Source organism: Eubalaena glacialis, chromosome 5 (assembly GCF_028564815.1).
Source record: "Eubalaena glacialis isolate mEubGla1 chromosome 5, mEubGla1.1.hap2.+ XY, whole genome shotgun sequence".
NCBI lineage: Eukaryota > Metazoa > Chordata > Mammalia > Artiodactyla > Balaenidae > Eubalaena > Eubalaena glacialis.
Window position 1 is genome coordinate 75,772,804 of NC_083720.1, and position 27,739 is coordinate 75,800,542.

Genomic DNA, 27,739 nt, shown 5'->3' on the forward strand with positions numbered 1-27,739 from the left:
TTTCTTCTTTCACTTCTGTTGCTACTGTCCACGGAGGCCTCTTTTCTTTTCATCAGGACTCTGATCCCAACACAGTTCCAAACCACCCTATGCTTCCCCATGGCACGATTCAAAAAAATCCCCCAACTTTCCACATTGGCTGCACATTTGAAGCATCTGGGGAGCTTTAAAAAACCCTGATGTCAGACCCCCACTTAAGACCAGATCAGAATTTCTGGGGGATGGAACCTGAGCATGGGTATTTTTTTCAGTGCCCGTGTGATTCTAATATATTGGCCCCAAGTGACTGAGGTATGCCTGGTACAGTGATTCTCAATCCTGCCTGCAATTAGAATCACTCTGGGACTTAAAATAAATCTCAAAAATAAATCTCAGGTAAATTGATTCAGAACCCCCTTGCAGGTAGAGAAAGCCTGGGCACTGGTATATATTTTTTAAAGTCCTTGAGAATCCCTGGCTTAGTGAGATGCCATAGTTACCACATGTTTGAAATAAAATCTGCTAGAGAAAAGCAAGGAAGAGAGAGTGCAGAAAGTGCTGGTGATAAATATGAATGTGGTGAAATATTTGAATGTGACAAATATATGAATATAGTGAAAGTGAAACCAGGCATTGGGTACCTTCAAAGATCCTGGTCCTCTGATTCTTCTAATCCATTGAATCTTCACCTGTGAGGGGAGGCAAGTGGGCCATTGAGGGGACCAAGGGGGGTTGGGAGGGGCAGATCTAGGGCCATATTATCCAGGAACTGCCCCAGTGTGAGGTCTACTACCTTCAGTTTGGCTGCTGCAGTTGGCCAGGCCTTTGGAACTGACATTGGCACTCAGCATGGGTCTCCAGTGACCACTGGGGCAGTGGTTTCTTCTCTTCAGGGCCCCCTTCTCTTACACAGCTGCTCCCCTGAGATGTTACACCCCCCATACCCCTCTCTACCCTGGCCAGGAGGGACAGCCCACAGACAATGACTGACTAGCAGGGGTGTCGGAGTCTGACTCCCTTGCCTCAAGGTGGGATGAATTCTGAAGGGTAATCCATGTTCTCTGTCAGATCAGGCTAAAGCTAGAGTAACTGTGGCTCTATCTTTGCTTACAATTTTGCTGCCCTCTCCTGCTTCCCTAACTCCCCTTCTCCTGAGAGCCCTTCCTCAAGAAATCCTTTGTACAAGAATCCTTGTCTCAGGCTCTGCCTCTAGATAACCTGTCTTATGACAATAGTGATTAGATAGTATGTGGGTGATGGGGAGGTTGGGGCAGAAAGAATATGAACTTGGGAGTCAGATATGTCTGGGTTCAGCCCCAATATTATTACTTCTTAGCTGCAAGAATCCATCAAGTTACCTGGAAGCTATGATCCTCTGTTTCTTCTCTTTGCAATGTGGGATGGCCACACATCCCTTGCAAGGATGTTGTGAGGATGACATTACATGCAACAAGAGAATGGATGTGAATGTCCATGGCACATAGTAGGGATCCAGTAATGTCAAGTTTTCTTGCCTCCTGGAACCTTCCTGCCATCTCCCTCTAAACTTGGTTCTCCACTGTTCTCTTTAGTCCCCATGCACGATGATTTTCTTAGTCTCTCCATTCTCTTTCTCTTTCTTTCCTTCTATACCTTCCTTTTACTATCTCCCTTTCCCAGGTTTCTCACCTCATTTTTTGTAGTGTTTTCCACTTCCTCCAGCCATGATAGACTAAGAAAGATATACAGTAATATCCAGAAATACAGATCCTTGTTCTGTGGGCCATGGCCAGGGAAGCTGCAGTGAAGTTATCCGTTTTTGCCAGCTCAGCAGAATTAGGCTGCGTTCAGTTTTATCAACAGGACTCAGGAGGCTGGTTTGTAGCTTTTTCTGAGACAGTGTTTAGCCAGGAAAGGATATGCTATTTTCCTTGTAAGATGAAAATAAGGCCATTAAAAGCCAATTACACTAGTGCTTGACATAAAGAACCCTCATCAACTTCAGTCTTCAATTTCTGGACCAAACAGTGGAGCAGAGGGGGCTGATCCCCACAGTCAGAACTTGAGACAAGAGTTTACTGGCTCAGCCACAAACTAGTTGTGGGACTTTGGGGAGATTGCATAACCTCCTTAGGGCCTAGTTTCTCCATCACCAGGAAAGCTCTATAGCAAAATACGTGCCAGCTACTTCACAAGGGACCTCCTGGAATTCATAAAATGTTTTTTGGGGGAAGCACTGGAACCCAGTGCAGAAACTGATTGAGAACAATATATTTTGTTACAAATATTCTTGTTAATAACATTATGAAACCATTGCAATTCATCTCTCCAGGGCATGGAGTATATGGTAAGTCATGTCTGTCATGAAAACACTCTCCAATGAAGAGGGTGGGAAATCTGAAAGTCACACATTAGCCTTGAGCGCCCAATACCAGCTGCTGAAGTGGATTTTTATAATAATAATTATTATCATAAGTCTCATGGAACAGTCTGATCTGAGCAATATTCTGTGCCTGCCCAACTACATTTTCCTCTCCTTCTGCCATCAGCACTCCCTTTCCCCTGGGGATCTCCGTCTCCACCCCTTGGTCCTAGTGGGGCTGTGATCATGGCGTCTCATTGCCCGACCGGCTCACCCCGCCCCACTTGCAGGACGGGTGGGCACAGGACCCAGCCTCTGCTGAGCACAATCCACTTTCTCTGGTCACAGGCCTTGGTCCAAGGGGTAGATGGTTCATCAAGTCAATCGGAATCCTTCTCCAGCATTTTGGAATAAGAAGGAGAAGGACAGCATCCTCCACCTTTTTGAAAACAAGCTGTTAGGATGAGGCCTGCCATCCATCTTTCCTGTCACATGGGGTGGGGGTAGACAGAATGCTACCAACACACTCAGAAGCACGAGAGATGTGCAGAGGCCAGATGTGGAGAGAGAAGAGAACACGGACATTCTTTGAACCAGATCCCCCCTCTGGACTTCCCAATTAGGTGAGCCAATGAAATCTCCCTTTTTCTTTAGTTGGTTTGAACTGAGGTGATGTTACATAACTCACTACAAAGTTAAAAAATCTAATTTTAAAAATATAAACTTCCATTCAGATAAATGTTCTCCTTCCTCAAGTATCTTATATTAAAGAACATATGTGATTAGAATAGAATGAGTCCATTCAGTGTTAATCTATTGCAATTACAATTGACCCTTGAATAACATGGGTTTGAACAGTGCGGTTCCACTTATATGCAATTTTTTTCAATAGTAAATACAGTGCTACACGATTGAACATTGGTTGAATCTGAGGATGTGGATCGTGTATACAGGGAAACGTGGATACCGAGGGCTTATATCCATATATAAGTTATATATGGATTTTCAACTTTGGTTGAGGTTGGTGCCCCTAACCCCCAGATTATTCAAGGGTCAACTGTCTTTCAATATTATTATAAAGAGAAGTAGAATCAATATCTTGGTGTAAGTTATACATGATTTAATGTAAAAAAAAGTCTCTTGGGAAGTAGGGGCATAATTTGATCAATATTCTTTCCAACACAAAACCCAGCCATCTTATAATGGGCTTTTACTACTTTTTCCAACATAGGGTGTTTTAGGGCATTATGAGCCTGGGAAGGCTGCAACACAAAGAAAACTTTGCTCATCCTTTTTCATCAGTGCACTTCTAGGTGGGCACAGATTTTAGGTCTCTTAGTCAAAGGTGTACTCTCTGCTCAGAATATTAAAGAACAACCAAGAGATGGGAAAGGGCAAAGCAGTCGTCTTGAATCTTGGGTCTCCCGGGTTTTAGTCTAGTACTTTTACTATCAGGGGTGCTGTGGCCGTTTAATTCAAGTTTATATTTCTCACATCTGTTTCGCATGCACATGCATGTATGTGAAAGTACTTCTTGTCCTAACTGTGATGGGGAAGATATTTAAGGCTGTAAATATTTACTAAGTGTATATAAAACAGCAGTGTGGGCTGCTACGGCCAATGAAGGAGAATTACAGCCCGGGGGCCCCACTTCCGGCTCCACTGCTCATTCCTGTGTGACCTTGGGCAGGCCAATTAAAAACTGTGTTCTTGCACTGCATTTAAGCAAGGGAGATGCTAATCTTTATTGGCCAGCTCTCCAGAAGCAATAACCTCTGAGGACAATACCTGCTATTCAGAACAGAAATCGAAGAGGTATCTCATTGGGACCGCACTTCTATTATTTTTTCTCTCTTTAAGGGAGGAGGAGTAGTGGGGCGAAAGGGGTGTATCCTTGACAGGCTTGCGAAAGACAAAACTTCATTGTCTCAAATAAATTAGCGAGCATCTGCTTCTGCATGTCACTGTGTGGTAAGAAGACAACCATGTGAATAACGTAGCCAGTTTTGCAATTCCCCTCAGAGAAGGTGGTAGGAAAAGTGGATGGCAGGGCGATTGTCACCACATCTCAGGGACACTGGCTGGCCCTTCTTGCCCCTTAGAATAGAATAGCAGGGCTTTGAGACAGGATTTGGGTGTTAAGGTGATCCTGTTCCTCACTCTTGTGACTTTAACAGAAATCGTCTCACCTTCAAGTGCCAGGTTTTGATACTAGACACATGGAAATAATAATCCTCATATTTAGGTGTGTTGAAACAGTTATACACAAGCACCTAACAAAATGGCAATTAGAAGCAGCCCTGGTTTTCTACCCCCTTCCATTTATTCATTTACTTTGATAGCATTTGGTAATAGGACAGCAGATCTCTATATTTTGTTCTCAGGGAGCAAATGCTCAGCAGACATTCAGTCCTACACACACAACCAGCGGATCCCATCATAGTCTATATTTAGACTCCAGAGAAATGTCTTGGATTTCTATTGTTCATTATATCTAGGAACGAACCAACATGTATAAAGAAACAAGGCCAAGATCTGTTGTTTAAAACTTCTGTTTGGAGTGAAGGTGTTGTAAGCTTTCTCTTATACACAGGATCTAGGTAACCTTTCTCCCATCCACCCCCTCCAAAAAAAAAAAGCAATTTAGGTAATAATCTGGATGACCTACATGGAAGGATCTTGGGTTGTATTAATAACTTAGGACTGAATTATTGCCTCAATTTTTTCACACCCCTTTTACCACTGAGACAACAGAACATATGCAAAAGAAGTTTTATGAGCGGAAATCCAATTTCCACTGGCAAAGAATCTCATAATGCAAATGCGAGAATCCCAATAATCAAGTCACGTGTAACCTCACATTTGCAACATCATAGACATGGAGAAAGGAATGCTCTGGCCTCCAAAGAACTTGTGTTTTGCTTTTCCCAAAGCAGTAGTTCTCATACTCTTTTTGGAATCCATTTCCAATGATAAAAACATTTCATGATCCACTAAACTAATCTGTTTGTACCAACCATTGCATGAAAAATATAGTCGTAGAAGATCGTGGGTGCAACTTTCATGAAATTTCCTGAGTAATTTCAAAAGTAAAAGATTGGGGGCTTCCCTGGTGGCACAGTGGTTGAGAATCTGCCTGCCAATGCAGGGGACACGGGTTCGAGCCCTGGTCTGGGAAGATCCCACATGCCGCGGAGCAACTGGGCCCGTGAGCCACAACTACTGAGCCTGCGCGTCTGGAGCCTGTGCTCCGCAACAAGAGAGGCCGCGATAGTGAGAGGCCCGCGCACCACAATGAAGAGTGGCCCCTGCTCGCCGCAACTAGAGAAAGCCCTCGCACAGAAACGAAGACCCAGCACAGCCAAAAATAAAAAAATAAATAAAATAAAAAAAAGTAAAAGATTGATCTATTCCAGGAGCAAGAAAATACTCCCAGTCCTGATAAGAATCCCCTAATTTGCAAGTGCTTTGCACTGTTCATATCCTTTCACACTCTATTTACTTTTTCACATCAACCCTGTGAAGCTGTAGCATTGCCCAGTCCTCAAGATAACATGAGGCAGGTATCATTATTCTTGTATTTCATCACTTCTAAGATGCCAAAGGGTGGAATATGCACCTTTATTTTATGTACCACCCAGAAAGAAAACAGTATGTTGCCTGTTAAATGATGACACACAATCAACTGTAAAACAAAACAAAACAAAAAGACCATGCAGTTTCAGATATGTTAAGATGCTAAAGAATGAGTGTCTCAGAACTGATGAACACTGGACTTCCCCTTTTACAGAGGAGGAAATGTATGCCTTGTTCAAGGTCAGGCTGCTGATGGAGACTGAAGCCTGAAGCAGCACTCAAACTCAGACCTTCTGACCTGAAACCAATGTTTGAAGTTTTAAAGAGAAGTCTAGAAAGGTCGAGAATGTTTGTAACATTCTTTTGTTAACATTTCTAATTGTTGGTACTCCTTTGGAGATTTAGACATTAGAAAACAAGCCAGATGGTCGGGAAGGGGAGGAAACAGCCCCTGACAGAGGGTGGTGGCTGGGGCAGTGGCAGAGCAGCCGGGAGAGCTCAGCAGGAATTAACTCCCCTGCAGAGATGTCCTTCTCCCTCTGGAGTGCTTCCTTGGTTGTGGAACAAGCTGACTTGATTATAGAGGAAGCACAGGGCTCCATATCAGCTTCTTGACCTTTCAGCCTTCTCTTTAAAAAGTCAGTAAAAGAAACATGAGGAGGGAGAAGAGGAGGAGTAGAGAAAATGAGTCTGTGGTCTTAGTGCTTTTCTGCTGAGAATAGAGCACTGGCAAGCATATCAAGCACATGCTTATTTGCTAACAATGAGGGGCACAAGCCTTTTAAGCCTTGAGGTGAAATTGATGATAAAGAGCCACCAGTTACAGAGGGACCACCCTGCATCCATAACTCTGAAAAACACATCAGCTTAGGGGGAACTGTTGTCAATGGTGGAAACAAGCAAGGAGACTGTGCCATTATAGAAATACTGCGCCTCGCTGGTTTGCAAAAGAAAACTCCCCAACTTAGCGGAGGAAGTGGAGGGCCTTGGAAGGCGGTTTGTTTCCTTGCGGCCAGTGACAGATTTTCCACCAAATGTGTATTGGCTAATTCTCATAAGAGTATTTAGAATGAAGGGAGGGTTTCAGGTTCGACTCACATGAGCTGCTTTTCTTTGGACAGTCTTTGTTTCCTCCCGTCTGGTCGGCAGTCCTTCCGGGACCTTCCTCAATCCCTGGCGGGGGCTGAGACCCAGTCCTTGTTCGGGATGAAAAGGTATTGGAAGGCCGGCTGCTCTAATTGGAGTTTGCACCTGCAGACCGCAGCCTCGGAGGCGGCTGGGCTCTGGTGCCGCTGTGTGTGTGGGTGTGTGCGCGCGTGCGTGTGTGTGTGTGTGTGCGCGCGCGTTTGATTTTCTCAATGAACACTGGGACACTGCACGGTTTTTTGGCCTAAATAGGCTGGAGAGGATCCAAGCCACTTTCTCCACTCTGGTTGGGAGGGACCCTCTTCTCTCTCCTGTCTAAGAAGGAGGGATTTTCAGCCCTGCAAGTGTATCCAGTGTATTCTGATCTAATCTCTTCTGGCCCCAAGAGAACTTACCCCGATAAAAGGTGCCCTTCAGGTAGTATGAGAGGGTGTCACAGCCGGGCTTTCACCCACCCAGAAGCTGCTGCATTTTTTATGAGTTTCTCACACTTGACTCTAGTAACACAATTCAGGCAGCGCTCAAGAAGGATGGCTACAGCCTCTGTGCTCAGCCCGAGGAGAGGGAGACGGAGAAACTGCCCAGGAGGATTTAATTAATGACTGTGCCTCTGTCACCCTCACAGCACCCTAGTGCCTGAGCTCCATCCTAATGCACATATTTAATGTGTACAATCTGATCAATTTTGGCATCCAGATATGCCCACGAAATCATCACCACCGTTGACTGAAAAAAGTGCACAACCTAGAAGTTGAGAATTATGTTTTACTTGGTGGACAAAACTGAGGACTTAAGCCCAGAAGATAGCCTCTCAGGTACCTCTGAGGGACTGCTCCGTAGAGGTAAGGGAGGGGCCAGAACATATAGAAGCTTTGCAACAAAAACTGGGTAGTCGGAACATCAAAAGATTGCTATTAATTAAAGAAAACCTGACATCTCAAGTTAATAAATTTAGCACTTTTCTATGTATGAGAAGATGCAAGATTCTGGGCTCATTGAAATCATTCCTTTGATATGCACCTTAACTATCTAGGGCCTGGATCTTGCTTTTCTCCATCCTGAATGCCCTCAGGGTGCACAGTTTGGGGGGGCTGCAGTGGCTGCTCACTGGATGGTCGCAACATCCTTTGTTTGCTGATATGGCAGGTGACACTCTTCGTCCACACCACAGTTGAGATAATAAACATGTCCATCACCTCCCAAAGTTCCCTTATGCTCCTTTATAATCCCTCCTCTCGCTCGTCTCTCCACTCCACATCCCCAGGCAACCATAAATTTGCTTCCTATAACTATAGATTATTTGCATTTTCTAGAATCCTATATAAATGGAATCAGACAGAATGTTCTTTTGTCTGGCTTTTTCCACTCAGCAAAATACTTTTGAGATTCATTCATATTGTATGTATGAATAGTTTGTTCCTTTTTACTGCTGAGTAGTTTTCCATGGTGGTCTGTCCATTCATTCACCTGTTGATGGGCATTTGGGTTGTTCCTAGCATGGGGTGATTACAAATAAAGCTGCTGTGAATGTATGTGTACAAGACTTTGTGTGGATATAAGCCTTCATTTTTTGGTAAATTCTGAGGAGTGCAACGGCTGGATCGTACGGCAGGTATATGTTCAACTTTTAAAGAAACTGCCAAACTGTTGTCCAAAGTGGTTGTACCATTTTTTTTCCCACAAGTAGCTGCAGTTCCTATACGCTTTCCAACATTCGGTATGGTCATCCTTTCTAGGTTTAGCTATTCTAAAATGTATGTAATGGTGTCTCAATCTGGTTTTAATTTGCTTTCCCCTAATGACTAATAATGTTGTGCATCTTTTCCATGTGTTTACTTGTTATCTGTAAATCTTCTTTTGGCAAAGTGACTGTCCAACTCTTTTGACCATTTCTTAAATTGGCTTGTCTGTTTTCTCATGATTTAGTTTTGAGAGGTCATTATACATTCTCCCAGGGATATTTTTTATTTAAAGAATTATCCTGGAATGTAAGACATCGTGTAGACAGTTTTCATGGAATTTTCAGCACTAAGAGCACATGTGGAACAATTTGGGGGCCCAAGGCCTTCTAGCCCCTGGAGATCACTCTCCCTATGTGCCTTGCTCTCCCTTATAATGATGAAAGCAGGCTATGTCAGAAGTTAAGACAGGCCTGGGCCATGCCCACTTTTTGAGGCTCTTGGGATATTTAAAATAAAAGAAATTCCAAAATAGACATGTGAAAAGCGTGATATATTTTAAATGTATATATTGAACAAATTAGTGCTTTTGACCACGTGCAAAAATTCAGCATGTATATAACATGGGAGAGGATGTCAAAATTTTAAATTTGAGGCCCAATGTGGGGCCTGAGACAAAGGACTCTGGTGTCCCATTGGCCACCTTGTGATAAGCCATGAGACACCAGCACCAGCTTGGGCACTTCCCGCATACCCCGTATACCCTAAAGTCATATCTGGCATGATCACTCTTTAGTCATTTATGCTTGGGATTAAATGAATGCCACAGAGGTGGCTATGGAAGAAAGGACCATTTCCCAGCTAGACACAAATTTCCTGCCAGAATGGTGACACTGGGAAGGTTAATCATGGCCATCAGGGCCTTTTGGAGGGACCCCCCTTGCTCCACCCGTATGCCAGCCTATGGGGCCCAAGGCTTCCTTTGGGTCATTAGTCTTGGCCTTTTCCACTTAGCTTAAGGTCAGAATGGCAGGGTGACTAGGAGTGGGGTTGCTTCGCCTAAAGAATTCCCAGAGGCCTCCCAGCCAGACCCACAGAAACTCCTGCCCTCTGGGGAATTTCACCATCACCTCTGGAACTTTAATCTCCTTTCACCTCTCGTTGTATCAAGTGTGGTGGTTCTCGTATGGGGTGGTTTTGCCCTCCAGGGGACATTTGGCAACTTCTGGAGACATTGTTGATTGTCAAAACTGGGGAGATGTTACTGGCATCTAGTAAGCAAAAGCCAGGGATGCTGCTAAATATGCTACAAGACAGCTCTCCACCTCCAGGAAATATCCAGCCCTAAATGCCAGTGTTGGCGAGGTTGGGAAACCTCAATCTTGATGATTTAATCAGGTGTCAATCACAACGAACAGAGAAAATGACTGATGTAGATTCTGAAAAAGCGGTTCTTTGTCCATTAAGCAGACAAGCACCACAGTATGGACGTAGAGAGTTGATCAGGAAGCTTGAGGGGTCATGAAGGGTGGGCTACCCAAGACCTCTCACCCTCTCACCACCTTCCTCTGCCTTCCCTTCTACCTCCTGTTAAGAGCTTTGAAGTATAACAGACCTGGTTTCAAACCCAGTCCTGCTGCTTGGTGACTTTGGGCATGTTACTTAACCTCTTTAAACCTCAGTTTTTCTACCTGAAAAATGGAAATTATCATAGTACCTTTCAGAATCATGTGAATTATACAAGATAAGCCAAGCCACGTAAAGAGTTTGATGGTGTCTGGCACATGAGAAGAACTCAGTAAGTGACCGATTATTATTATTTCACAAGTTGAGCACCTGCTGAACTCAACGCACCTTTTCCAGGTGTTTCCCAGCCACTCAGTGCATGTTGGTGACAAGTTTTCATTAGTCTACAAAGCATTTACTCTAAAAGTCTTAGTAACAATAACACTTACCCTTCAGAAACAAAGCCCGATGGGTGTGTTGGATGGACTGTATTTTGAACTTCACTTTAGTGGTAAAAGAAATGAATGAAAAATGATTTAAGTTAAAACAGTGTAGTCTTAGCACTATTTACAGTAGCCAAGACATGGAAGCAACCAAAATGTCCATTGACAGAGGAATGGATAAAGAAGATGTGGTACATATATACAATGGAACATTACTCAGCCATAAAAAAAGAACAAAATAATTCCATTTGCAGCAACATAGATGGACCTAGAGATTATCATACTAAGTGAAGTCAGTCAGACAGAGAAAGACAAATATCATGTGATATCACTTATATGAGGAATCTAAAATATGACACAAATGAACTTATTTATAAAACAGAATCAGACTCACAGACATACAAAACAAACTTATGGTTACCAAAGGGGAGATGTGGTAGGGGGAGGGATAAATTAGGAGGTTGGGATAACATATACACACTACTATATATAAAATAGATAATCAACAAGGACCGACTGTATAGCACAGGGAACTCTACTCAATATTCTGTAATAACCTATAAGAGAAAAGAATTTGAAAAAGAATGGATACACGTATATGTATAACTGAACCACTTTGCTGTACACCTGAAATTAACACAACATTGTAAATCAACTATACCCCAATATAAGATAAAAATTAAATAAAAAAAAAACCAATGTAGTCTATATTGAGGTATTTATGCATGTGTGTAGATGTAAGCCTAAATATTTGTTTATGGTCCATGGAAAGAAATTTACACAATGAAGTTTGTCAGAAGCACAGCACTAGCTGGGACTCTTGGAGCAAATCCTTGGGAACTCTTGGGCTGTCCCGTTCCAGGTCGGAGAAGGATTCCATGTCAAGTGACTTGGATAACATCTCACGTGGGGTCAGTTACTTTGGCACCAGAAGGGCCTCTTTGCCAGATGGCCAAGCACAGACTGTGAGGCTCGAGCCAGACTGAGCTCAGGGTGTTTCTGGAAGGTCATTGTTGCAAACCCAGAGAACCAGTTCTGTGAGGTTGGCTCAAAGGGGATATTTAGTCAGAGTAACAGAGAGGTATGGTAATGGAGTGGAGGAAGTCTGGGTAAGGATCATAACGAGCACAGTCAAAAGGCTCTTCTCAGCTTTCAAAAGAGTGAGGGAGAAGTAATGCCTGGCCCTGGCCCTCAGACAATGCCTCGATTCTTGCCAACTGCAGGAGAGTGAGCCCACAAAATCGCCAGTGAGCCAGGAGATAATCCCGGTGACAAGGACAGCCAGGCAGCCCCAGGGCCAAAAAATAAGGGCAGAAAATTTGGTTTAACTATATTTCTGCCTGTGTGTTTTCTCACGGGGGGGTTGACACATTTAAAAACATAGGTATGCTCTGCACTTGGGGCGTACACAATGGAGCTAACACAAAGCAAGAATCCTTTGGGCTCCTTTGGCAAAGGGAACCCTTAGGAAGCTTTGGACACTGAAGCCATGAAAGAACTGCCTAGGAACATTCTAGAAGACAGGCTAGATTTCCCAGTGTTTGGTCACCAGCCTAGGAGTGTGGCAGAGGCTTCTTGTGCAGGGGGTGAATGAATAGATGTAGGAACTTCCTTCCCTCACGTGGGCTGGTCTCAGTAGTAAGCGGTCAGAATGTGTAACCATTAACATTTCCCCGCTGGGCTAGTCCATAAAAAGAAAGAGATTTACTTACTTAAGTCAAAAGGTTCAAGGACCACAGAAATTGTCTTTTAGTAATAGGAGTGGCTGTCACTGAGGAATGTCACAAAGAACTGTTAATTCTACTCTTTACTTTCCTTCTGTCCAACCAGCTGAGAGAAGATAGATTTATGGAAGGAAGGGAGTTTGAGTGACAGGCATTCTGTCCATTCTTCTGATACTCTGTGAATTGAAATCAGCAGGAGCAAGAGGTCTGCATGGCATTATCTTGACCTTTCATATAACAATGTTCTCATAAGAGACGCCCTCATCTCTTATCTATGGACACCAGGGAAAAAAGGGAAAACAACAGGCATTTTTGCATGGCCAGTGCTTATGTTAGTGTCTCGACAAAAGAGTTTTGAATGAATGACTGATCAGTGGGAAATACCATGCTTCTGTGCATGTGTTGGTGAGGATATTGATCACTATATCACTCACAGTTCCCTTTATAAATTCTGATGTGGTCAATTTCTACTCCAAGTTTAGGTGAGGAAAGCTTTGTACCTATAAAGGAATGGCTTTCTTTCTTCCTTTCTGAAAATGAGGATGATGTCGTTGAACATATCTCCGTTTTGCTCTAGTTGCCAGCAAGTTCAGGTTTAAATCTGATGCCCAGCTCTACCAATGATGAAGGCTCTTGTGGCACGCACACTTGATTCTTATTTCCTCTGCTCTTGTTATCCTAATCTTATTTACATTTCCCCTGTTCCTAATTTAAATTCTTGATTATATTTCCCATCATTGTATTGCAGAGTTCTTAGCCTCAGATGCCTCTAATTGCCAGGCAGCTAGCAGTAAATGACTGAAGTAAGTGGGGTAATAGGGCATGAAGTGGACTGTGGCAAACAGAGAGAGGTCCTTCCTGGCCATTCTACTCAAATAGCATTGTCCCCTTCCCCCATTGTCAATCTCTAGCCCCTAACCGTGCTTATTCATAGCATTTATCATTTTCTGCAATTATCTGATTTATCTGTTTACTCTCTCTTACCACTGCTATATCCCTAGCACCCAGAACAGTGCCTGGCACAGAACTGTCACCCAATCCACATCTGCTAGGTGAGTGAATCAAGGCATGAAAGTGGGACCAGTGTGGCTAGGTTTTTACTACATTTTAACAGAATTTGAAATTTGGATTTTATATGAAATCTCCTGATTTTTAGATGTTGGTGGCAAGTATAAAAAATTAAAAACCCTCTGCTGGCCAGAAACGGGCCATGTTAGCGTGAGCCACTGTTCTACTTTGTATGTGCCAGCTGCAGCCACCAGTTTCTCTGTGGAATGAAATAGAACACAAATAAAAACCCGCATCTATTTTATGGTTAATGAAGCACCATTGCCCTCTAGTATTTCATTATTGTTCTAATTTTACATTTGAGGAAATTAAAGCCCCTGAGGGGATAAAGTGAACTAGTGAGCTTAGAGGTGGAGGAGACTTTGAAAGGCAGGGCTCCTCCGGGGTCAGAGCTGGCCTCCTGGCCAGATATTCAGGAACGAGGGAGGAAGAGCCCCTTCTTGAGTCAGTTCCTCTTTTCTTCCTGTCCCAGAACCAGGGGTTAGGTAGATGCTTCTCCCGACACAGGCTCTGACCTCGAATTCAGAGTCAGCCTCATGCTGGGTCTGTTTCTCTGCCTTTCAGTGCAGAAGGGACCATCAATGTAGATGTTTCTTAAACTCCTTTCACATACCTGGCTCCCCTGCCACCAGTCAAGGCACCAGGCACCAGTCCCTGCCACTATAAGCTTAAAATGTTTTAGGAGCGTGTGCGAGTGTGCGCACACACACACACACACACACAATTGAATAACCAAATACACCTTGCAGTGCCTCTTTCATTTCTGTATCTTCAATATGATGTTGATCTTATTTGTTTTAGGAGACAATCTCCTTATATCATTGGTAGAGTTGTAGGTTCTTTGTGATCTAGCAGACAATACCTCGTTTTTGAGAGCATGCCCAAGTTCTGACCAAGACTTATTTTCTTATGTATTTACCTTCCCAGAGAAAAGCTTTAAAATAAAATTCCAGTATTGAAATTTAGGTCTCTAACATTTTAAGGAAACTCTGAGATGTGGAAAATTCTCTATAAATTATAGGATTTTTTTCCTTCTACAAGTTCGCCTAACCATTTTTTCCAGAATCCCTTTGTTAAGGAAAAAAAGCCAGGCTTTATTGGCATTTCTTAATTATTATTTTAAATTGTGGTAAAATATACATAATATAAAATTGACCATTTTCACCATTTCTAAGGGTACATATGGCTCAGGGGCATTTAGTACACTCACATTATTGGGCAACGATCAGCACCATCCATCTCTAGATCTCTTTTTCTCTCCCCAACCTGAAACTCTGTACCCATTAAACAAAAACTTCCCATTCCCTCCTCCCCCCTGGCAACCACTATTCTACTTTCTGTCTCTATGAATTTGACTACTCTATGTACCTCATATGAGTGGAATCATACAGTATTTGTCCCATTGTGATTGGTTTATTTCACTTAATATATAATGTCCTCAGCGTTCATCCATCTGTGGTATGTGTCAGAATTCCCTTCCTTTTTAAGTTTGAATAGTATTCCATTGTATGTTTATACCCCACTTTGTTTATTCATTCATCTATCCATGGACATCTGGGTTTCTTCCATCCCTTGGCAATTGTGAATAATGCTTCTATGAACAAGGGTATACACATATCTGTTTGGGTTCCTGTTTTCAATTATTCTGGGTATATACCCAGAAATGGAAGTGCTGGTTCATACTGTAGTACTATTTTAAGTTTTTGAGGAATCACCATACCAATTTCCCATTTTCCACAGTGGTTGCACCATTGTGCATTCCTACCAACAGTGCACAAGGGTTCCAATTTTTCCTCATCCTCGCTGACACTTGTTATTTTGCAGAATTTTTTTTTTTTGATAGCAGACATTCTAATAGTTGTGAGGTGATATTTCCTTCTCCTTGTGGTTTTGATTTGCATCTCCTAATAATTAGTGACACTGACCATCTTTTCATGTGCTTATTTGCAATTTGTATATCTTCTTCGGAGAAACGTCTGTTTTGCCCATTTAAAAATTGGGTTGTTTTTATTGTTGAGTTGTAGAAGTTCTTTATATAGTCTTCATATTAACTCCTTATCAAGTTATATGGTTTGCAAATATTTTTCCCATGTCATGGGTTGCCTTGTCACTCTGTTGATTGTGTCTTTTGATGCTTAGAAGTTTTAAAGTATGATGCACTACTGACATTTCTGAGCTTCCACTTTTGGTTCCACCGGCTCTCAGCGGATGTGAATTGTAGGGAAATGAAGACGGCCTCACAGCTCCATCATCAGAAGGCTAGAAGGCCACTGCTGAAATGCTGCCAACTCCTTTTCAAACAGACTTTCAGGACAGTTTCAAGAATCTCTTCACTCTCCACCCTTCCACCCCCAACACACATTCAGGGTGTAGAACTATTTTAACAATAATTGAATTTCAAGATGGTACCCCTTCAGCTTCGGGGTGGCCTTGGTTGGTGCTGGGTTTGTCAGAACAATGTGACATGGCTATTGGCCTGGACCTCAATGGGTGTGTATAACAGCCAGTCCTAACAGGTCTTGGTGAATAAACCAATAGAAGAGACGAGGTCTCCATAGTCTGTCTCCTCTGTAACGCTAGGACCTTTAGAGGCCAAAACAATGAAAAGATTGTGATGGCCTCCCATTCCTCCAAACATATGAAAAGTAAAACAACAGTAAGCCATAAAATGAGCTTACAGAAGGGCAATAAAGTTCTGATTTTCCTCAAAATAACAATTTCAGAGTTTCTTTTGAAATGCCCAAATCTATTCTTTTAAATTTCTCTTTCTTTTAATTAGTGGTATGTTTGCTGCCTCTGCTTTGCCAGTGACCTAATCTGTTTTTGATCCACCTATTGGGAAATAATAATAGCAGCTAATATTTATTATATGCTTTTTTTTTATACAGCAGGTTCTTATTAGTTATCTATTTTATGCATATTAGTGTATATATGTCAATCCCAATCTCCCAATTCATCCTACCACCACCACCACCCGCCCCCGCCTCTGCTTTCCCCCCTTGGTGTCCATACTTTTGTTCCCTACGTCTGTGTCTCTATTTCTGCCTTGCAAACCGGTTCATCTGTACCATTTTTCTAGATTCCACATATATGCGTTAATATATGGTATTTGTTTTTCTCTGACTTACTTCACTCTGTATGACAGTCTCTAGGTCCATCCACATCTCTACAAATGACACGATTTTGTTCCTTTTTATGGCTGAGCAATATTCCATTGTATAAATGTACCACATCTTCTTCATCCATTCCTCTGTCAATGGGCATTTAGGTTGCTTCCATGACCTGGCTATTGTAAATAGTGCTGCAATGAACATTGGGGTGCATGTGTTTTTTTGAATTATGGTTTTCTCTGGGTATATGCCCAGTAGTGGGATTGCTGGGTCATATGGTAATTCTATTTTTAGTTTTTTAAGGAACCTCCATACTGCTCTCCATAGTGGCTGTATCAATTTACATTCCCACCAACAGTGCAAGAGGGTTCCCTTTTCTCCACACCCTCTCCATCATTTGTTGTTTGTAGATTTTCTGATGATGCCCATTCTAACTGGTGTGAGGTGATACCTCATTGTAGTTTTGATTTGCATTTATCTAATAATTAATGATGTTGGGCAGCTTTTCATGTGTCTCTTGGCCATATGTATGTCTTCTTTGGAGGAATGTCTATTTAGGTCTTCTGCCTATTTTTTGACTGGGTTGTTTGTTTTTTTAATATTGAACTGCATGAGCTGTTTATATATTTGGAGATTAACCCTTCGTCCATTGATTCATTTGCAAATATTTTCTTCCATTCTGAGGGTTGTCTTTTCATCTTATTTATAGTTTCCTTTGCTGGGAAAAAGCTTTTAAGTTTCATTAGGTCTCATTTGTTTATTTTTGTTTTTATTTCCATTACTCTAGGAGGTGGGTGAAAAAAGTTCCTGCTGTGATTTATGTCAAAGAGTGTTCTTCCTATGTTTTCCTCTAAGAGTTTTATACTGTCCGGTCTTACATTTAGGTCTCTAATCCATTTTGAGTTTATTTTTGTGTATGGTGTTAGGGAGTGTTCTAATTTCATTCTTTTACATGTAGCTGTCCAGTTTTCCCAGCACCATTTATTGAAGAGGCTGTCTTTTCTCCATTGTATATCCTTGCCTCCTTTGTCATAGATTAGTTGACCATAGGTGCATGGGTTTACCTCTGAGCTTTCTAACCTGTTCGATTGATCTATATTTCTGTTTGTGCCAGTACCATATTGTCTTGATTACTGTAGCTTTGTAATATAGTCTGAAGTCAGGGAGTCTGATTCCGCCAGTTCCGTTTTTTTCCTTCAAGATTGCTTTGGCTATTCGGGGTCTTTTGTGTTTCCATACAAATTTAAAGATTCTTTTGTTCTAGTTCTGCAAAAAAATGCCATTGGTAATTTGACAGGGATTGCATTGAATCTGTAGATTGCTTTGGGTAGTATAGTCATTTTCACAATATTGATTCTTCCAATCCAAGAACATGGTGTATCTCTCCATCTGTCTGTGCCATCTTTGATTTCTTTCATCACGGTCTTATAGTTTTCTGAATACAGGTCTTTTACCTCCTTAGGTAGGTTTATTCCTAGGTATTTTATTCTTTTTGTTGCAATGGTGAATGGGATTATTTCTTTAATTTCTCTTTCTGATCTTTTGTTGTTAGTGTATAGGAATGCGAGAGATTTCTGTGCATTAATTTTGTATCCTGCAACTTTACCAAATTCATTGATTAGCTCTAGTAGTTTTCTGGTGGCATCTTTAGGATTCTCTATGTATAGTATCATGTCATCTGCAAACAGTGACAGTTTTACTTCTTCTTTTCCAATTTGGATTCCTTTTATTTCTTTTTCTTCTCTGATTGCTGTGCCTTGGACTTCCAAAACTATGTTGAATAATAGTGGCAAGAGTGGACATCTTTGCCTTATTCCTGATCTTAGAGGAAATGCTTTCAGTTTTTCACCATTGAGAATGATGTTTCTTGTGGGTTTGTTGTATATGGACTTTATTATGTTGAGGTAGAGTCTCTCTATGCCCACTTTCTGGAGAGTTTTTATCATAAATGGGTATTGAATTTTGTCAAAAGCTTTTTCTGCATCTACTGAGATGATCAAATGGTTTGTATTCTTCAATTTGTTAATATGGTGTATCACATTGATTGATTTGCATATACTGAAGAATCCTTGCACCCCTGGGATAAATCCCACTTGATCATGGTGTATGATCATTTTAATGTGTTGCTGGATTCTGTTTGCTAGTATTTTGTTGAGGATTTTTGCATCTATATTCATCAGTGATATTGGTCTGTAATTTTCTTTTTTTGTAGTACCTTTGTCTGGTTTTGGTGTCAGGGTGATGGTGGCCTCACAGAATGAGTTTAGGAGTGTTCCTTCCTCTGCAATTTTTTGGAAGAGTTTGAGAAAGATGGGTGTTAGCTCTTCTCTAAATGTTTGATAGAATTCACCTGTGAAGCCATCTGGTCCTGGACTTTTGTTTGTTGGAAGATTTTTAATCACAGTTTCAATTTCATTACTTATGATTTGTCTGTTCATATTTTCTATTTCTTCCTGGTTCAGTCTTGGAAGGTTATACCCTTTGAAGAATTTGTCCATTTCTTCCAGGTTGTCCATTTTATAGGCATAGAGTTGCTTGTAGTAGTCTCTTAGGATGCTTTGTATTTCTGCGGTGTCCATTGTAACTTCTCCTTTTTCATTTCTAATATTATTGATTTGAGTCCTCTCCCTCTTTTTCTTGATGAGTCTGGCTAAAAGTTTGTCGATTTTTTTTATCTTCTCAAAGAACCGCTATTAGTTTTATTGACTTTGCTATTGTTTTCTTTGTTTCTATTTCATTTATTTCTGCTCTGATCTTTATGATTTCTTTCCTTCTAGTAACTTCGGGTTTTGTTTGTTCTTCTTTCTTAGTTCCTTTAGGTGAAAGGTTAGATTGTTTATTTGAGATTTTTCTTGTTTCTTGAGGTAGGCTTGTATAGCTATAAACTTCCCTCTTAGAACTGCTTTTGCTGCATGCCATAGGTTTTGGATTGTTGTGTTTTCATTGTCATTTGCCTGTAGGTATTTTTTGATTTCCTACTTGATTTCTTCAGTGATCTCTTGGTTATTTAGTAATGTATTGTTTAGCCTCCATGTGTTTGTGTTTCTAATGGGTTTTTTTCCCCTGTAATTTGTTTCTAATCTCATAGCATTGTGGTCAGAAAACATGCTTGATATGATTTCAATTTTCTTAAATTTACCAAGGCTTGATTTGTGACCCAAGATGTGATCTATCCTGGAGAATGTTCTGTGTGCACTTGTGAAGAAAGTGTAATCTGCTGTTTTTGGATGGAATGTCCTATAAATATCAGTGAAATCTCTCTGGTCTATTGTGTCATTGAAAGCTTCTCTTTCCTTATTAATTTTCTGTCTGCATGATCTATCCATTGGTGTAAGTGAGGTGTTACAGTGCCCCACTATTATTGTGTTACTGTCAATTTCCTCTTTTATAGCTCTTAGCATTTGCCTTATGTATTGAGGTGCTCCTATGTTGGGTGCATATATATTTATAATTGTTATATCTTCTTCTTGGATTGATCCCTTGATCATTATGTATTGTCCTTCCTTGTCTCTCGTAACATTCTTTATTTTAAAGTCTATTTTATCTGATATGAGTATTGCTACTCCAGCTTCCTTTTGATTTCCATTTGCATGGAATATCTTTTTCCATCCCCTCACTTTCAGTCTGTATGTGTCCCTAGGTCTGAAGTGGGTCTCTTGTAGACAGCATATATATGGGTCTTGTTTTTGTATCCATTCAGCGAGCCTGTGTCTTTTGGTTGGAGTATTTAATCCATTCACATTTAAGGTAAGTATCAATATGTATGTTCCTATTACCCTTTTCTTAATTGTTTTGGGTTTGTTTTTGTAGGTCCTTTTCTTCTCTTGTGTTTCCCACTTAGAGAAGTTCCTTTAGCATTTGTTTAGAGCTGGTTTGGTGGTGCTGAATTCTCTTAGCTTTGGCTTGTCTGTAAAGGTTTTAATTTCTCTGTCAAATCTGAATGAGATCCTTGCTGGGTAGAATCTTGGTTTTAGGTTGTTCCCTTTCATCACTTTAAATACATCGTGCCACTCCCTTCTGGCCTGTAGAGTTTCTGCTGAGAAATCAGCTAAACTTATAGGAGTTCCTTTATATGTTATTTGTTGTTTTTCCCTTGTTGCTTTCAATGATTTTTCTTTGTCTTTAATTTTGTCAATTTGATTACTATGTGTCTTGGCATGTTTCTCCTTGGGTTTATCCTGCCTGGGACTCTCCGTGCTTCCTGGACTTGGGTGGTTATTTCCTTTCCCATGTTAGGGAAGTTTTCGACTATAATCTCTTCAGATATGTTCTCGGGTCCTTTCTCTCTCTCTTCTCCTTCTGGGACCCCCATAATGTGAATGTTGTTGCATTTAATATTGTCCCAGAGGTCTCAGGCTGTCTTCATTTCTTTTCATTCTTTTTTCTTTATTCTGTTCTGTGGCAGTGAATTCCACCATTGTGTCTTCCAGGTCACTTATCTGTTCTTCTGCCTCAGTTATTCTGCCATTGATTCCTTCTAGTGTATTTTTCATTTCAGTTATTGTATTGTTCATCTCTGTTTGTTTGTTCTTTAATTCTTCTAGGTCTTTGTTAAACATTTCTTGCATCTTCTTGATTTGTGTTCCATTCTTTTCCCAAGGTCCTGGATCATCTTCACTATCATTATTCTGAATTCTTTTTCTGGATGGTTGCCTATTTCCACTTCATTTAACTGCTTTTCTGGGGTTTTATCTTGTTCTTTCATCTGGTACATAGTCCTCTGCCTTTTCATTTTGTCTGTCTTTCTGTGAATGGGGTTTTCTTTCCACAGGCTGCAGGATTGTAGTTCTTCTTGCTTCTGCTGTCTGCCCTCTCTGTTATATGTTTTTTATATGCTATGCATTTTTCTGTGCACTATGTAAAATCACTAATTTAATCATTATGTCAATCTCATGATGTAAGTACGATTATAATCTCCAGTTTTACAGTGAAAGAAACTGAGGCACAAAACAGTCACTTGCCTAAGATCACACAGCTAGTAAGTGGCAGAGTCAGGATTTGAACCAAGAAAGTTGGGCTCCAGAGCCTCATGTCCTAAAGTCTAAAATCCAACCATGTTAATAAAGACGCAGCTGTAGAGAATGGACTTGAGGACACGGGGAGGGGGAAGGGTAAGCTGGGAAGAAGTTAGAGAGTGGCACTGACATATATACACTACCAGATGTAAAATAGATAGCTAGTGGGAAACAGCCGCATAGCACAGGGAGATCAGCTCAGTGCTTTGTGTCCACCTAGAGGGGTAGGATAGGGAGGTTGGGAGGGAGACACAAGAGGGAGGGGATATGGGGATATATGTATACATATAGCTGATTTACTTTGTTATACATCAGAAACTAACACAACAATGTAAGCAATTTTACTCCAATAAAGATGGTAAAAAAAAATCCAACCATGTTAACCTGGCATGTGTGACACACCTCCACCAACCTGCACCTGCCTTTTCAGCCCCTCCCCTTGCCTCTGGCCCTTCCACACACCTTTCCCTATGCCTCCTCTCCTGCCCTGCCTTACCTTGTTATCCCTGCCCATTCAGGGTTCCCCTCAGGCATCTTCTCTCTGCCCACCCCATCTAGGTTAGGTGCCCTCTAGGTTAGGTGCAGGCTGTTCAGACAGCTCACATTGCACTTCGCTGCACAGATTTATAACTGTCTGACTCTTGTCTGCATCTCACGGTGGACTGAGAGTTCCCTGAGGGCTGAGACCAAGGCTTTAAATCTCTATGTCCCAACCTAGCCAAGTACCTGGTTTCGAGTAAGTGCTTACTATCTAGTTTTAAATAAATAAATAAATTAGGCAGAGCCCAGACTAGGACTCAGAATAGAAAAAGGAGCAGTGATTGCCCAAATAGTAGTTTTCAGCCTGGAAATATTGTTGGTACCCTGCACAGACAGTGAGCAGCCCATGTCCATATAGACTGGAACAGTGTTGAATGGAATAGAATCAGTAGTGTGAACCTCATGCCTTCGGTCCTGGTACTGGGGACATATGCCCAATTCGTATGGAAGAGACTGCTCCCCACAAAGCAAAGACAGTGACAACACATACTCGCACAAATGCTGACCATGGGTCACAGAATGACTTTTTTGAGTTTTTCAAAAATGTTAAAAGTGAATGAATATCTTCTTTACCTTCCCTTCTCTTCCTAAATAGTTCAGTCCTTAAAGCTATTATGTGGTCTGAGTAAGGCAGTCACCCTTGTGGGGGGGTAGAGGAGATATGGTGGCCCAGACAGGGTAAGGAGATCAGCCACAGAGAAGGGCTGACCCACACAAGGGCCAGAGCCTGGATGGGCAGTGTCAGAATCCAAGCGGGATGAGGAGGGCACGTGTGTGGGGAAGGGGGCAGTGGTCATGATAGCAGCTGGTTACATTCAGGGGACTGATCAAATAAGCAAGTATATTAAGGATAATGGAAATCAGGCTCCATAAGTGTTAGAGGAGGGACTTACAATATGGAAAGGGAGAAAGCTAGGATGAGCCCTGTGGTGCTGGATTGGAATTGGAAGTACCAGAGTGAATTTATGGTTTTCAGTATACATGGATCATCTACAGAAATAATATAGATGTATATATACACACACTAGCTCTGTCCACTGAAAGAGTCAGGGAACAGCAATACCTAAATTAGCAGTGAGCACACTGGGCAGTCAGAATTGGCATTCTAAATAATCCCACACATAATGGAACCAGAGCTCCTTGGAGAAATAGCTAATTTTAAAGCTGGAACATGTCATTGTAACAGGAAGTAAAGAAGTGTTCAAATGATGATGGGAACATGTCAAAAGGGCACATTGACAGCTTGGGAATGAGATATTTACATAATTTCAAGGTCCTTTTCTAAGAACACTTATTAATTTAAAAAAAGGAAGAAGAGTAACTTTCCAGTGGAGTACCCTAGCAGACACCACTTTAATCAAGTGATCTCAGTGAAATTTAAAATCATCTGCCGCCTGATAGGATGCAATGGGAAGAACACAACATCACTTCTGTGATATTCTTGCCAAAGTTTTAGAACTTGAATCTAAACGTGAGGAAATTCAGACAAACGCCAAGGGAGGAACATTCTACAGAATAACTAGCCTGTATTTTTTAAAAGTGTCAAGGTCATGAAAGTGAAAGAAATACCGAGGAAAGGTTGCATATTGGAGCAGACTAAGGAGATGTGACAACTAAATGCAGTGCTTGATTCGAAAGTACTCTTTTTGCTATCAAGGCTATTATTGGGACAACTGACAAAAACTTGAACTGATCTGAGGATCCAATGACAATTAATGAAAACTTACTGGGGTCTGAGGATTAGATAATAGTAATGTATCAACGTTAAGTTCCTGATTCTGTGGTTGTGTAGGAGAATGTCCTTGTTTATGGGAAATGCACACTAAAGTATTTGGGGAAGATGAGGCATCATTTTGGCAGCTTATTCTCAAAGGGTTCAGGAAAAATATAGTATAAAATTCTTTGTAGTATACGTGCAACTTTTCTGTAAGTTCGAGATTTTTCAAAATAATCTATATCTATATCTATACCTATATCTACATCTACATGTAACGGATATCTTAGGTTGGAATTATAATGTTTTTCAGACTTGCCAGGACACAGGTACCCAGAGGCTGCTTTGGGAGGACAAAGCTTGGAGTGGCTGCCCCAAGAGTAGAATCAGGGTATGTCTGCTTCATGTTGGTTCTCTGCTGAGGTGTAGGAGATGGGCATTCTCACCCCACTCATTTAGTAAAGAAAGGACAGATTACTGAATAACTAGAGAGAGAGGACACAGTATCTGTAGGGCTGATCATGCTGGCCACTTGACTTATCTGATGATGGGCTCCCTGCCAGAACCAAGGAAGTAGAAACATTGAGGGCCCGTTTGTCCTCTGGGGAAGTCTGTGGGATAACTAAGGCCCAGTTCTTTAGTGTCTATCTGGAATGTAGATTGTGCAGGGGATCCCATGTTCATTTGAGGCTTGGCCTAAAATGCTGATAATAACCACCATTGCCTATTGGGCGCCTTCTAAGGGTCAGAAACTGGGATAGGTGGCTCATGTGTTCTTTTTATAATCATCACAATGGTTCTCCTTTTAAAGTATTGTCCCCATCTTATAGATGAGGAAATAAAGCTTGGAAAGGCTTAGTAACAGGCTCATTGTTATGGGTTGAACTGTATCCTCCCAGATACATATGCTGAAGCCCCGTACCTCAGAATGTGGCTGGATTTGGAGATAGGGCCCTGAAAGAGGTGATTAAGTTAAAAAGAGGTCCTTAGGGTGGACCCTAATCCAACTGATTGGTGTCCTTATAAGAAAAAAAATTTGGATATGCAGAGGGACACCGAGGGTACAGGTGCACAGAGGAACGACCATGAAAGGACACAGCAAAAAGGTGGCTGTCTGCAAGCCAAGGAGAGTGGCCTAACCCTGATGTTGGACTTGTAGGCTCCAGAACTATGACAAAATACATTTCTGCTGTTTAAGCCATGCAGGCTGTGGTATTTTGTTATGGCAGCCTGAGCAGACTGGCATGGTTAAGCTAGGCATCTGGTGGAGATGAAGCTGGTATTCAAAATCAAATCCGTGTAGCTCTGTTCTATGTCACCTTCCTACACACAGGGCCTCTGCTGTGAAAATTCTTCCCACCTCCTCCAACAGGCCGCCCAGAACAACCATCCAAAATCTCACAGACGGAGTAGATCCCTCCTCTGCCGTCCCACAGCCCTTACCACACTGCATAGAGTTAGTGGCACACAACTAACTCACAATACTGTGATCAGATTGAGAGTAGGGTTCCCTTCATCTGTATCCCCGGCATCTCCCATGGAGCCAGGCACATGGTATTTAAGTAGTTAGTATGTATTGAGCACTTAGGTGCCAGCAAAGATTTTACATGCATTATCTCATTTAAACCTGAAGACAACTCCTTGAGGTAGGTATCGCCATTATTCCCATTTTACATATCAAAAAACTGAGGTCAGAGGGGTTAACTGAGTTACCCCAGGACATAGAGCTAGAAGGTGGTGGAACCAGGATTCATGTCCAGGTGGTCTAATTCCCCGGTCCGTGCTCTGCACCCCCTGCCCTGCTGTCGCAGTCTTGCTGTAAATGCCCACTCCCTCCCTACCTGGGCGGCCGTGCTGATCTGAAACGCTCTCCCTCAGTACAAGTCCCTACTTCATGCTAAGCCCAAGTGTGAAGCTCCCCTCCTGTGGAGAGCCTTCTCACACACAACCTCTTCTCTCAGGCCCCGCTCTGTACTCCTTCAGCACCTCCTGGGCATACGGTCTGCACCACGCCCTGACATGTGACCCAGAGCTGGGCACTGGGGCCATCACTTAGCGACATTTGTTGAACTGGCATCCATGCCCAGGGATGGAAGTAAACAGGGATACGTAACATGGTGGCACAGTCCTGGATACTGTGACTCTCCACATCTGGATTATCCAGGAGAGTTCCAATTGCTAAAATTCTATCCTCTCATCAGATCGTTTGCCAGAATATGTGGCAGAGAGTGTAGTCTGGTTTAGAAAGCAGAGTCACCATTCTACTGAAAAGAGGCAGGAGTGGAGACGAGGTGAGCGGTCTGTCACTCACCTTCCTACGTGCTGCTGGGCAAAGCACGATTTCTCTGGACCTAAGTGTCTCCGAGGGTAAAATTGCAGTGGCAATGCCCATTTCTCCGGTAGAAATGGGACAAAACCTGTGAATGTGTTTTGAATACTGATGAAGAATAATGTTATATAAACCCAGTCACCATTAGTGGGATTACTTACGCTTTTACTGACCTGTTTTGGCCAGTAAAAAATGAAATAAAAAAGTAGTTTTTATTTTTGAAAGTAAAGGAAGAGGTGTCCATGAAGAATGCAGAAAAAAATCGAACATAAAGAGAACAAATGTCCTGAGGCCTTTCTAGAGTGTTTTGAAAAAGACAGAACTAGATATTTCTAGGTTCTTCTCAACAAGCTGGGGGGGGTATGTGTGTGTGTGTGTGTGTGTGTGTGTGTGTGTGTGTAGTGGGCTGGGTGGAGGCTGGGCTGCGGTAGTCAGGGGCAAACTTTTCCCCAGTTGCCTGAGATACCACCCTCGGGAGGAAGCAGGCCTCTTACCTTTGCTGCATTGTGGATCAGTTTCCAGCCGTGTGAGGCCTCCAGGTAAAGTCCATTTGGGAGCTGAGTTTTTCTGACTCAGCAGTAGCCCAGGAAAATTTCCCTTCTCTTTCCTGTGCCCCGTCTTCCAGACATGCACAAGAACCACTCTGCCCTGGAGTTAATCAGCTGGTCCTGTGCCCCTGCTGCAGGCTTTGCACAGAGCTGATGCATAAACCTGAGAGCAGCCTCTGGGGAGCTTCCAGGGAGAGCAGCCCCCGCAGAGCAGCCACTCAGGAGCATCAACGACAAGTCTGTTCTGGTTTGGATGGGGCCGGGGCTCCCTCCAACTTCCTTTTGCTCTTGCCAAAGCCAGGATCCTTTTGTTCACCTTTAGGGCTGCCAAGTCAGGCCTACCGCACCCCTGGATGTTGTTTTCCTGCAGGCAATGGGAAAATGAGCTTGGAGCCAGGGAAGGGAAATCAACAAGGAAATAAACACAGGGTCACTGCCCCTCCATGTCCTCACCAGACTGGGACATCATCATGCTGGGACCACTTCCTAAAGAGGCAGGAGCTGGCCGCTGCCGGGATGGACCTCAGAGTCCCAGGCATCTTTTAATTTTTATATATGTAAAGAAGTGTGCATTTATATCAGAAGCGTGAGATCTGTATCGGACAAATCAAGCAATCCTGACCGCTCCAATGTCTTGCCAAATCTTTCAAAGATTTTCCATAGGCAGCTTCTCTCGTAACCGAACACTGGCAAACATTTGTAGACAAAGGAAAAGAAGGAGCAAGTTTACGGCTGACACTAGCTAAGACTTTTAAAGATACAGATAAGACTTTTAAAGATATCCTCTATTCCTTAAAAAACTAAAAATAGAACTACCATACGACCCAGCCATCCCACTACTGGGTACATACCCTGAGAAAACCATAATTCAAAAAGAGTCATGTACCAAAATGTTCATTGCAGCTCTATTTACAATAGCCAGGACATGGAAGCAACCTAAGTGTCCATCATCGGATGAATGGATAAAGAAGATGTGGCACATATATACAATGGAATATTACTCAGCCATAAAAAGAAACGA

At 42.1% G+C, this 27,739-nt stretch overlaps 1 protein-coding gene across 4 annotated transcripts in view; it reads right to left on the bottom strand.

Moving 5' to 3' along the window:
- The window catches only part of LNX1 (ligand of numb-protein X 1), a 226,975-nt gene that overhangs the window by 183,580 nt on the left and 15,656 nt on the right, over nucleotides 1-27,739 (bottom strand). Inside the window, exon 1 of one of the 4 annotated variants that reach the window (XM_061192268.1) lies at nucleotides 26,665-27,027. The exons of 2 other annotated variants lie outside the window; for them this stretch is intronic. The gene's annotated coding sequence lies outside the window, so the exon portion shown is untranslated. Of the gene's footprint in view, nucleotides 1-26,664; nucleotides 27,028-27,739 lie in introns of those variants that run through there. One more of the 4 variants, XM_061192272.1, reaches the window with a different exon arrangement.